The sequence below is a fragment of the Zonotrichia albicollis genome, chromosome 1 (genome assembly GCF_047830755.1).
Source record: "Zonotrichia albicollis isolate bZonAlb1 chromosome 1, bZonAlb1.hap1, whole genome shotgun sequence".
Lineage (NCBI taxonomy): Eukaryota > Metazoa > Chordata > Aves > Passeriformes > Passerellidae > Zonotrichia > Zonotrichia albicollis.
Genome location: NC_133819.1, coordinates 84,530,757 through 84,542,580, shown reverse-complemented (window position 1 = coordinate 84,542,580; position 11,824 = coordinate 84,530,757). Strand labels below are relative to the sequence as shown.

General features: G+C 35.1%; 1 long non-coding RNA gene across 1 annotated transcript; it reads right to left on the bottom strand.

Annotated features, from left to right (window-relative positions):
• Nucleotides 1-798: 798 nt before the first annotated feature.
• Nucleotides 799-11,575, bottom strand: LOC113458899 (uncharacterized). The gene is made up of 5 exons (XR_003379625.2): nt 11,456-11,575; nt 5,021-5,056; nt 4,865-4,911; nt 4,304-4,377; nt 799-3,607 (listed from the first exon to the last, which is right to left on the bottom strand). It is a non-coding gene; the product is annotated as an uncharacterized LOC113458899 (long non-coding RNA).
• Between the last annotated feature and the right edge of the window lie 249 nt (nt 11,576-11,824).

Sequence of the window (11,824 nt, the reverse complement as noted above, 5' to 3'; positions counted from 1 at the left end):
GATTTAAGGTAGAGTATTACTTTTTTCATTCTGGATACTGTGTGTCTTTGGATGAGCTCTCAGTCCCTTTGAAGCTAAGACTAGACAGAGATTTAATTTTGCAATTTTAAGAGTAAAATAGGGTATTGATCACCAGCTTAGCATAGGACATTTAACAATTAACAGGGGACTGTATATTTATAGGTAACTAACCTCTCCTAAAAGTTATACTACTTTTATTACTTACTGCAGTTAGAGTCATATATGCAGTTCCTAACTATTCTATTTCTGTTTCACAGAAAGTCATGTATATGGTAATTTTAAAGAATTAGCTTCTTTTAAACAGTAAAAAAAAAGTTTTACTGCAAAAAAAAATTTAAAACTTCAGAATTGTAATTACCACATAAACACTGCAAATTACTTGGGTTGTCTAAATAAAAAGCAGAAGGACTATGTCATCTATCTTAAGTACCTGGGCTACTGTATGGCAAATGCAATTTTACTGCAGGTAAATGTGTACAATTTTCAGAATAGATTCAGTGTTGTAATAAATCTATATGCAAAGGTTCAAGAGAGAAAATATAAATTACACTAAATGGAAGAACGATACAGCATAAAGACTTAAAAAAGGCCTCCAGCACCTCAATCAGCTATCTAATCGGTTTCATTTTCCCTGCCTACAATTCCCCATGCAGTTTCAAATGTCTGATATTTATCTTCACTTCTTCACTTAAGCTCTTTCAACCAATGTTTGGGAAATAGGTAATTCACACATTTCTAAGGACTGAACACCTCATGAGCAAACAGATTCCACCTGAAAATATTTAATTATTCATCAAGTACAGTTTTCTCCAGTTTAGGAAAGCGTTCAAAATGTTAACACAGATGAGGAAAATTACAAGCATAAGGGATACATTTTCCTTACTAATGTATTCTGAGCAAGACCTGAGTAGAATTTGGAGTCAGCAAAGCTTTGTAAGGCAGAGCACGGCAGAGACACAGATGCCTAGGAATTTCCCTCTATACATTGAATGGCTGTGCTGCTTATCATAGAGCAAAAATTCATTCCAGCCCAGTGCAATGTCAAGCAGATTTGTCAGAAAACTTCTTGAGCTAAAATGCTAAGTGGTGGCTTCTGATACTGCCCTTACCTTAAACCTCAGTGAAAGGAATTATGGTTAGCCCACTTTACCTCATGAATGAGATGGTAATTCATAAAAAACCAGGCCTTCCTCCAGCTGTTCAGTCCAAAGAGTTAAGAGGCCAGGGTGAAACTGTCAATTTATCATATTTTGACAGATATCGCACGTGGCAGTTGCACTCACACTTAAGTCTTTCTGTCAGACTTTTCTTCTTATTTAATGAGAGAAGAAAAATGCAAATACTTGCTGAATAGCATTCCCATAATTTATCATTGGTGCTTCCTTCAACAATGTGATAGGGCCTCCAATACCCAGAGACAAGATGAAGAGGGTTTTTTGAGATAAAGGGTGTACTGGAAAACAGTTTTACAGTGAAATATAACTTTAATCAACATTTATTAGGCATTTGAGAATTGATGGTATTGCTAGAACAAAATGTTAAAAGTTTAACATCAAAAATATTGGGAACCACTCATAACAGAATGTTTTTTCTACCCATGCAATCACAGAAATGCAGAAAAAGGAAATACTTTTCAGGTGTGCAAAATAGCATCTCCTGTATTTTAGTCTCTTGCCCATTGTCATTACTCACTGCTACTTGAGAAAAGACAAATGCTTTGCAGTAGGATTGTAAATCAATTGTTAGTCTGAGAGACGAGATAACCGTGGACACATAGTAATTACAAGGGAAAATCTCGGAGAGCAGACCTGTATCCTGTTTAGGAAAGCTGAAAATGTTTATGTCTTCAACTCATTTGCATTCCAAGTTATCAGTGGCAATAATGACAAAGACCTTAGTGACTTAAAGGAAGTAATAACATAAAATCCAAGGCCTGGTCTAATTTTCTCTTTCCGCATACATTCCCCCCACCTCAGTTTTCTGCTTAATAGGTTTGGTTATTGCTCCAAGAAACAGTTGTCTATAAAACTAATGCATCTTTGGCTTGCTTCTGCCATTTGTTCCTTACAAAACGTTGGGTTACAGGGGGGAGGACCCTCAGCTTAGCAGAACTAAATAAGTATTTTTTTCTTCTGCAAATATTTTTTCAGTTACCTTAACATTTTGCTTCCTTTCCCAGTAGAAAGTAGTTCTTTCACTTCCTCACTTTCATTTCGTATCAGACCAAAATAGAAGTTTCAACTGTGGCATTGGCAGGTCATTTTTAGAAACAATGAATTTGTGATTCAATATCATCTTCATTATACCTATTGTCAATACTTACTGCTGTTTTTCACAAACTTTTCTTTGTATACTCCAATAAACTCTTCGCACATCTCTACTAAAGAAACATTTCCATATCATATTCTAATGCCTTTCAAATAAAGAACTGTTGGCAATGCCCTTCTTCAGTTCAAAAGTAGATTATCAGGTGAGGAAACAGGAGGCTCTCTCTGTCTCAAGACATGAGTCTGTCCCAGACTTCTCAAGTGACCATGGGGACATCATCTATGATGGATAGGGATCTGTCACTAGGGCTATGTCCATATCAGTCTTCTGTGATTTCTGTGACAAGAATTTCTTTATGCTGACTCTGTTTTCTACTTTTAAACACAGGTATGGCTCACCTGCCTTTGAAAAATACAGATAAGCAATGCAGTGTGAATACCCAAGCAAAATATTTTAATTCTTTGTTTCTTGCAATGTTTGCTTTTCTGGCATTTTACTAGTGCTTTATCTACATGGTTATCCATCACCCAGGGGTAGCTGACATGCACTTTTCTCAGAAATGAGCAAAAAATCTTCTTGGATATCTGTTTCTTTCAGAGGTAAGATATACATTTGGTAGAAATACAGCCCAGGGAAAAATCCCTTTTATTGGTGGAAATACTGTTCTTTATGGAAGAAGTTTGTGAGGGTATTGTTTATGATATAAACTCAGTTGAAGCAGTATAAGGGAAGCATACCTTTTTGAGTAGGAGTGGCTATTTAAAACACATTTTAAGGGTTTTGAATTTTAAAACTCTTCTATAAAAACAGACAAGCAGTGAAGAATCTGAAATGCATGTTTGTTGGAGAACCTAAGAGTTCTCATGAGGGGCTGTCCTTAAGTCTCACTTGTGACCATCATATGGCAGCAGGATACAGAGACATTAATTTTAGGCTGATCAATGCTACTATAGCAGTCCATCTATGACCAAACACTTTAAATATACCGGTGATCTGGTAAATCCATTAACCTGTTAATTGTTTAAGCCAGTCAATATTAATGGGGTTTTCCTGTTAATGGGACCTAAGCTGCCTTGCACTGTGTAGCCTTCACAGCACTAGTGGGCAGTACCTTGAGCATTTCCAAGCCACAGAGGCAGGGTCTTGTAGCAGTTTTCTATTGATGGAAATCTTTTTGCCAGGGGCAGCAACAAAGATCCTGTCTAATAGCTCTCTTAGTGAATTAAAAGTCTTGTGAATTTCAGTTTCTTATGTACATTTTTTCTCTCTTGCCTTCCAGTCCCTTCAAGTTTCTTCAGAAGAAGTCTGGTTCTTTCATCTGGAAAAAGGAGAAACATCTGTTCATGTTACATAAACAAAAAGTCTCAAGCAGTTGGAAATACAACAGGATGTTGATTACTGACTCTACTTCCAGAAATCAAATAATATGGCATCTTGCTGTAAACTCACAGGTCACTAACTCCCACTCAGAACATACTGAACAATGGCTGAGTCTAACTCAAGGTATTCTTTAAATTAGGTAATTTGCCATGGCATGTGAATATTTTTCATAAAGCCTAGCTCCTATTTTCAAGTTACCATGGTCAAAAGTCAAGATTTCTTTAATCTAAAAATATGTTTTCTCACCAGAACTGCAGAGCAAGTAAGAGCAACCGCATCTCTGTTGTTCCTTTAAAAATAGTGATCTTTTATGAATCTTATAATGTCATCATTTATGGAAACACTTTAAGGATTTTAGATCTCATGGGCCTGAATCAACAAACACAATTATTTTATATAAAGCTCATTAAACAGAATAACAGAATAACATTAAACAGAACAATAGTTATTATTTTTATTATTTCAGCAAGCAGTGGAATTCTGTGAAAGTGTTATCTACCTTTAATAACACCTTAATTTTCCTTGTACAATTATATCAATTTTCAAATATTACTGTTAAGAAAAAATGGCAAGTGGATTTGATAATAAAAATAGTACTATAGCTGAGCTATATGATCATCTGTCACATACTTACTGTATAGCAATGCCAAGAAGAAATCTTAAGGGAAATGAGTGAATAGTTTGGGGGCAGGGAAAATGCGTCTCTTTCTAAGGACAGAGAGAAAAAATATATCATCAAAGCTAGAATAATTTTTAATTTTTATTCCAAACAGTCATTGTAAGGAGTATTACAATTATGCTCTTATTATCTTTCATGTAAAAAGCAATGTAATATATACTAACTACACAGATTTTTGAAGATTCATTCTACCAGTTGTATACCTCTATAACAAAATGAGAAATGAAGCTCGATTCAAGAATACTTGATATCAAAGTATAACAAATTAGAATCAGAAACAAAATATGTCATATTTTGCATTCTCAGACAAATTATCTACTATTTTGCAGCACTGAAAAGTAGGGCTGTGCGGCAGATTTTCTAAATCTCAGATTTCACAATTCTGAAAAAAACAGATAAATTTCCTTGCAAGTCTTGTCAAGAGCAAATCCAAACCAGATAGAAATTATGTGCATTTTTATTATATGTCAATTTAGATCCTATATTTTTTCAGAAATTTTGTTTAGCATATCGTACCTCCCATTTGGAGTCACTTTCTTATAGGTTTCTCTAAGAGTATCAGCCTGTGATGTAAAGAATGTTTAGATATAGTGTTAATTTTCATTTGTATGCTTATATGATTTTATATTAATTTTAAAAAAGGAAGAAAAGCAGAAAGCATGTATTGTTTACCTGGGAACAATCCTGTAGATTGTTCTTGAATAACATCTAGAACATAATGAGGGAAAGATAAGAGAACATATTTCCTAGAGAAATTAGAATGTAGTAAGATAAAGATATTAAGAAATCTCATCTAATAGAAGTAAAGATTGTTTTCATTGTAATTCTAGAATAAAATTAAAGATTATCTATTTTAATTACAACTCTCCTTTGAAAAACAAAAATAAATCCTGTTTATTGTTTTCTTTGTTTATTACCACCCACCAATTGATTTCTCCACTGAAAAATGCTCATTCCACATACAAAATCATATTTCCTAACTTCAAAGACTCTTTATATCCAGTCATTTTTTTGGTCCAAATATTGCTGTTATTAGTGCAGATACACATCAAAGGGTGAACAACACTTGAGAAAATCTCATAAAGCTCATCAGAAAAAACTTCTGTGAATGTAGTGATATTGGCTTTACACATCTTACATCAACACTCATTTAATTTCATTCTGTACACAAGAGCAGTAACCTTGAGTGGGAAAATCAGACAATGCTCAATTCCAAATCTAAGTCATGAGTATAGTATTTTTTTTTCTGTCAACTACAGACTCAAAAAAAAAAAAAAAAAAAAAAGAAATTCCTGGTCCTAATTTGGTTAAAAAAATGAAAATAATCCAATTAGCAATACTGTTAAGGGAAAAGACATGTTGAAACCTGGTTCAGTTTCAACTTTATTGGTTTTTTGGCTTTTTGTTTGTCTTTTTCAAGCAAAAGACTAACCATTCATTTCTGAGAATATAGCTTTGCAAATTCATTAAACAAGGAAAAAACTGGTGCTTTTAAATGCGTGAGCATGACATTTGGTGCACACTTTCTGTAAACTCTAGCACACTGTCAAACTGGGTGACCTTTCATGAGCACTGATGCAAGACGGGCTTCTTCCATAAAAAGAAGGTTATTCAGTATATTTTAAAAAATTCTGTTTAAATATTGCCAAACTCAATTCAATTAAAATAGTTCTTATAATTAGAAGCTGTATTCCTTCAAAAGGCAGAACTTTAATATATTATTTGGATGACTCATGAGAACAACACCATTACATATAAATGCAGTAGTGGATCTTTTACAGCCTAATGTTCTTGACTGGTTTTTGAGATAATTGAGTTTGCAGTCAACTTCAGTCTTGATCTCACTTGAAAAATTACCACAACTGTTCAGAACTAGTTAGATAAAAGATATGTTAATTTTCTCATTAAAGTTTGCAATATTATCCAGAATATCTAAAAACTAGTAATAACGTTTTTAAAAGTAGTATCAAATTTCTTTTTTCTGCTATATTTTAAAACCATTTTTCCTGGTTTTGGTTTAAACATTATAAGAGATTAATTCTAGAGATTAATTTCTCACCAATGATTCAGACGGAACACTTCTGGAGTAAAAGAAGACTAAAGAGGAAGGATGTATTTAATTTGAACTTTAAGTGAACTGGACTGCTGGCCTTTATAGACAAAAATCTTGCAAGTGAACTTTTAAACTGAAGATTGGGGAAAAGCTGAGATGTATAAAAGAGTATGTCTTTCACACAGAACACCAAACATGACTTGTTTGGTGTATGACTTGTGAAAGATAAGAAACAGTCCATTAAGAAATGACAGAATGCCATTTAAATGGGATGATCAGGGAACCAAAACATGATTTTGCAGCTTTGCTAAAAATCTAGGAAATAAGACAGCAGAAAAGGAAAGCTGAGAATGAATAAGCATGCTGGAAACTTGGTGGAATAAAAACACTGTCACTCAGAAATAATCAAAGTACAAGAAAATTGAGAGAGTGGTCTGTACTGGTGATGGAACCCTGTATCTTTTAAAGGCTGTTCCTATTATGACATGAGGACAGAGTGTATCTTTGTGCTTATTTATACATCTAATCACATCTGAGGTTAAAATGAGAGAAGGGCTACAAGATACAGAGTGGCTGCTGGATGAGAAAGAAGTAAATTGGGACTCTTTAAATTGGACAAGTAACAACAGAGTTTAGCACAGTCAGAAGAGGTAGGAAGCACATCATAGGATGGACCAACTGTTTGTGCCCTCTTCAAGGACAAGAACTGAGAGCTAGCAGCCAGGTTCAAATCTAGCAGAAAGATTAAATGCTTCATGCAACAGGATGTTAGATAGAGAATATATAGGCTCATGTTCACAGAATTAAATTAATCAGAGCTACTGCGTGGATACAGATTACAAGGTAATCAATCCAGATGACTATTAAATGAAACATGCCTGCCTAATCTTACTTTTCCTCTCTGAGATGCTCATGACCTCAGTTAAAATACACTGTTAAAACATTCTAACAGTGGGACAGAGGGACGTGATCATTTGGTGCAGTCTGGTAGAGCTATTTTTCCAATTGTGATTTGAGGAACATTGTATTCACAATTAAATACTTGCTATGTATTCTTCATAATTCTCATCACAGAGGGTATTGCCTCTGCTTAGCAGATATGGTTCAGACCTGAAGGGGTAAAAAGTTAAACCCCATGAAGTCTGCTTTTAAGCTCCAATTCAAGTATGACTGCAAATATATGTGCATACATTACTATAAGCAAAAAATTGGTCCCAGAAGGAACAGATGTGCCCACAATGAGAAAAGAAATAAGTTTGTGCACCTCTGGCATGTGTAATTTTTTTAAAGAAAGTCTTATTCTGTTGACATTTTGATCTGTTTCTCTTCCTCTGAAACCTGCTCCATGACAGCAAAGAGGGTGAAAAATAAACAAGTCAGAAATAAATGTCATTTTCATTTGTACTAAAATTAATTTATTATCACTAGATATAAGAAAACTGGAATATAGAACCAAGTGACTGTACTTGTCTTCACTTTTCCTGAACCTATTTAACCTACACCTGATTTAGCAAAATCAGTGCTTATTACACTATTGGACATTCCACACAATATCTCAGATCTTTGAAGGATATAAAGGAAATTTGATCCTCTGAAGGCTGTATGAATCAGAAGAAAGTTGTTAAAATCTTCTCTTTTTAAAAAAAACCAAAAAGTTGTAATCTATTAGGCTCATGCAAAATTATTTTTCTCTTATTTTAAGATTAAATACAGACAGCAATGATACAACAATTATCCTGTCAGAGATTGATTGTTTAATTTTACTGACTATATAAGCGACTTCCATAAAGGAGTCGCTAAAAGAGACATCAAGCATGCTTTTTATAGTCTCTAGATCCCATATATTTAGGTAAATAGTTTTATCTATAAGGGTTGCAGAAGCACTAAATTTTGACACCAAATATTATTATAGTCACAAGACAAAACAATGTTGTTGTTTAGCCACACACAGCAACCAAGGCCCATTCAGCTGCTCACACCCTCCCCTACCAGTGGGGCTGGGGAGAGAATCAGAAAGTGAAAAGTTTGAGAACTTGTGGGTTGAGATAATGGCAGTGAACTGACAGGTAACAGCAGATAACTAACAGTTTAATAGGGAAAGCAACATCCATACACAAGCGAAGCAAATCAAGGAATTCACTGCTTCCCATGAGTAGGCACATGTTCAATCATCTCTAGGAGAACAGCACATGTAATGCTTAATTAGGAAGACAAGATCACTCCAAATGTCCTCCTTTTTGGTCCTCCTTCCCTCCACTTTATATGCTGAGCATGATGTCACATGAGCTGGAATAGCCCTTTGGTAGTTTGTGTCACCAGTCCTGGCTGTGTCTCCTCCCAGCCCTCCATGCACCCATGCCAGCCCCCTCAACAATGTGCCAGTACAAAAAGCAGAAAAGGTCTTGGCTCTGTCTAAGCCTTGCTCAGCAATAACAAAAACATCTCTATCATCAACCCTGTGTTCAGCAAAAACCCAAACCATAGCACCATCCCTACCAGTGCAGAGAAAACTAACTCTATGACAGTCAAAACCAGAGCAAACACAAGAATCTCAAGGATCAAAATGATCCAACTGGAAGACTGGCAGCTGAGGTTACATCCCATCTCTTCCATTTCCTTTATATTCCTTACTTGATGTAAAAGGGTGTGTAGTCACAAGCCACAAGGTATCAACTTCAAGCTGTCAAGAAAATATGCACATGAAAATAAAAACATTAGGTGGTCAAAGGGTGAAAGAAAGTGATATATCAATTTTTTGGTCCTGAAGCTCCACCTGGGAAGTCCATATCTGCCACAATCCTGAAAGGTGGAGGAAGACTACAGAGTTTTGAAAGGGTCATTTGGAAATATCAAGTAACATGAGAAACATCCTCACTGCATGTATATCTGATACTGTTCTGCCTCTTTGAGTTTGCAACACCAGCAAAGAATATTCATTAGTCTCCCTGAGACACCTTGAGGTGTACTAGTGTTTCCTGAATAACTGTCTTCAATATTCCAGTTACTGAAGCATTAAAACAAAAAAAAAAAAAAATTAAACCAAAACCTTCTAAAACACAACCTCATACAGCCAGGCCACCAAGCTAGCAAATAATACATCCTTCCACACCATGACTTCAGATACTTTGTGTCAATTGTCTCATTTACATGAAATCCAAACTATAACCCCCATCTTCTTTTAGTTTGACTCCATCAATATTTCCTGCTTGCATGTTAGTTATCCCACTTATTATTTTCTCAGACTTTTCCTGAGTCCTTCCTTATAGGCATCCTTAAATTTTCCTTGCATCTGCCATTCATAGTTACTGAGACTTTGATACAATCACGACTTTTATACTGAGACTTTGATACAATCTTCTGAATTTCAAAGAAAAATAATAACTCCAGCACAGTAAGTGCCAAGCTTTCCATCACAGGTCCAGCTACCCATACACCCCTGGTATGTTTTGATCATCATAAGCCAGTTAGTGTTGGTTTAACATCTATTCCCCTAGAAAACTATTTCTGAAGACACTCCTGAAAGCCAAGAGAAAGTGGTAGAACACTATGAATAGGAGGATTAAGAGGGGGCACTGAAATACAAACTGTACTAATAATGATAAAAATCAAAATAATGCAATGCTGGCTTTGACACTGAGGTATTAAAAGGAGTAAATTCCCTCTAAGTCTCTATAACAGGGCAAATGCATCAACATAATCTTGCTCCTACTGTACAATCGCCCACAGAAATAACTGCAAACAATTTACCTCTCCAACTCTTCTAACTCCTCAGTATAAAAGCCCTGTGTTTTCACCTTTTCCAGACTCAGTTCTTGACTGCTGTTCTACAGATGACTTATTCTCTCTCTTTCTGTAACACAGTCTTTTATTTATATGCAAGAGACTCTATTACAACAACTTGGAACAAAGCCTAATTTTGTCAAGTAGTTGATTTAAAGGATTTGCATTTCTAAACATTCTGTATGCATTTTAATGCACTTAAATAAGAAAACCATCTGTGCATTTCTTTCTTTATTTGAAACTATGCTTGGCAAACAATCATTACAATTATAAGTAGCATACCATTAAGCATATGGTTAAATGACAATGTATTTGCTTATTTCAAGATCAACTGTCTTGAAAGCGCTGCTTTACTTAATATGGAAATTCATAAATCAGAGTTTTATAATAATAAAAGACATACACCTATAAAATAATGCTGCTTTGCCTTGGGAGTAAATGCATGACCATTGTGTCTAGAGGTTTAGAGCTGTACATAAAGTTAGGTTGTTGGCACAGTTCAACATCCCACTTGGCCTCCTGCTCAAGGAAACATTTGTTAAATTCTGACAATCTCAGACACGGGGCCTGGAAAATATTTACCACTTTTATATGAACTTAAGGAGACCTCATCTGAGTAGCAATATGTATTACTGCAGTTCTTGCCAGCCCATAATGAATGTCACAGTCCCCAAAACAAAGATACTGTATGATTATTTGCAATATCCCACTGCCTCACAGTCATCTTGGACTCCCAGGATACAAGACAAATAAAAGGCAGAAGATCAGGTCTTATTTTAAAAAAAGGAACTCATATGCAAAATTAAGCAATTTAGAGGTGTAGGTCCCCTTTAACATTTATTCCTTCTCACTTTATGCCATGGAAGATGGTAAAGTTTGCCTGTGTATGCCCACATAAAAAGCATAATTGCGCATTATCTCTCAAGTGGTGAAAAAACCTGCTTTAACTTGAATTAAAAATGCAATTGCATGAAGCTGTTTGACTCGCAAATTCAGTCTCGGATGTGACATTTTGACTACTTTTTTTCTTGCTCCAGTATCACTCCCAGGCTAATATGTTAAAAAATTGAATGAAAAGCGGAATGTCTCCAATATATTGTCTCAACAATATATTTACTCAACTGAATGAACATGGAAAAATGTGGAAGCAAGAGAGAAAAATGGGTATATGGCTGTCTGGTCTCAATTACATGTATAGGATAGTGTTGTATTCTCTTAATTGCACTCTTTACATGTAAAAATTAAATTAACAAAATTATAAGCAGACATGTTACCTTTGGATAGTGCTGAAGAAATTCCTCTGTAAAACAGCTCATTCTGTTTTACCAGTGAAGGTGTGTAGTCACAAACCGCAAGGTGTCAGCTTCAACCTGGCAAGAAAATACTTACCTGAAAAAAAAAATATTAGATGGTTAAAGAGTAAGAGAAAGTTATATATCTGAGTTTTTAGTCCTCAAAACCTCCAGTTTGAATATATGTACCTGCCACAATTCTAAAAGATGTCGGAAGTCTATGGAGGGTTCTCTGGAGACATCAAGTAACATGAGAAACATGAGTATTTGTTTTTTAGTTACTAGAAATAAAAGCAGATTGGGTCCTGTTCTCCTTTTGTATAATTTGCCACAGGATAATGAGCAGCTGAT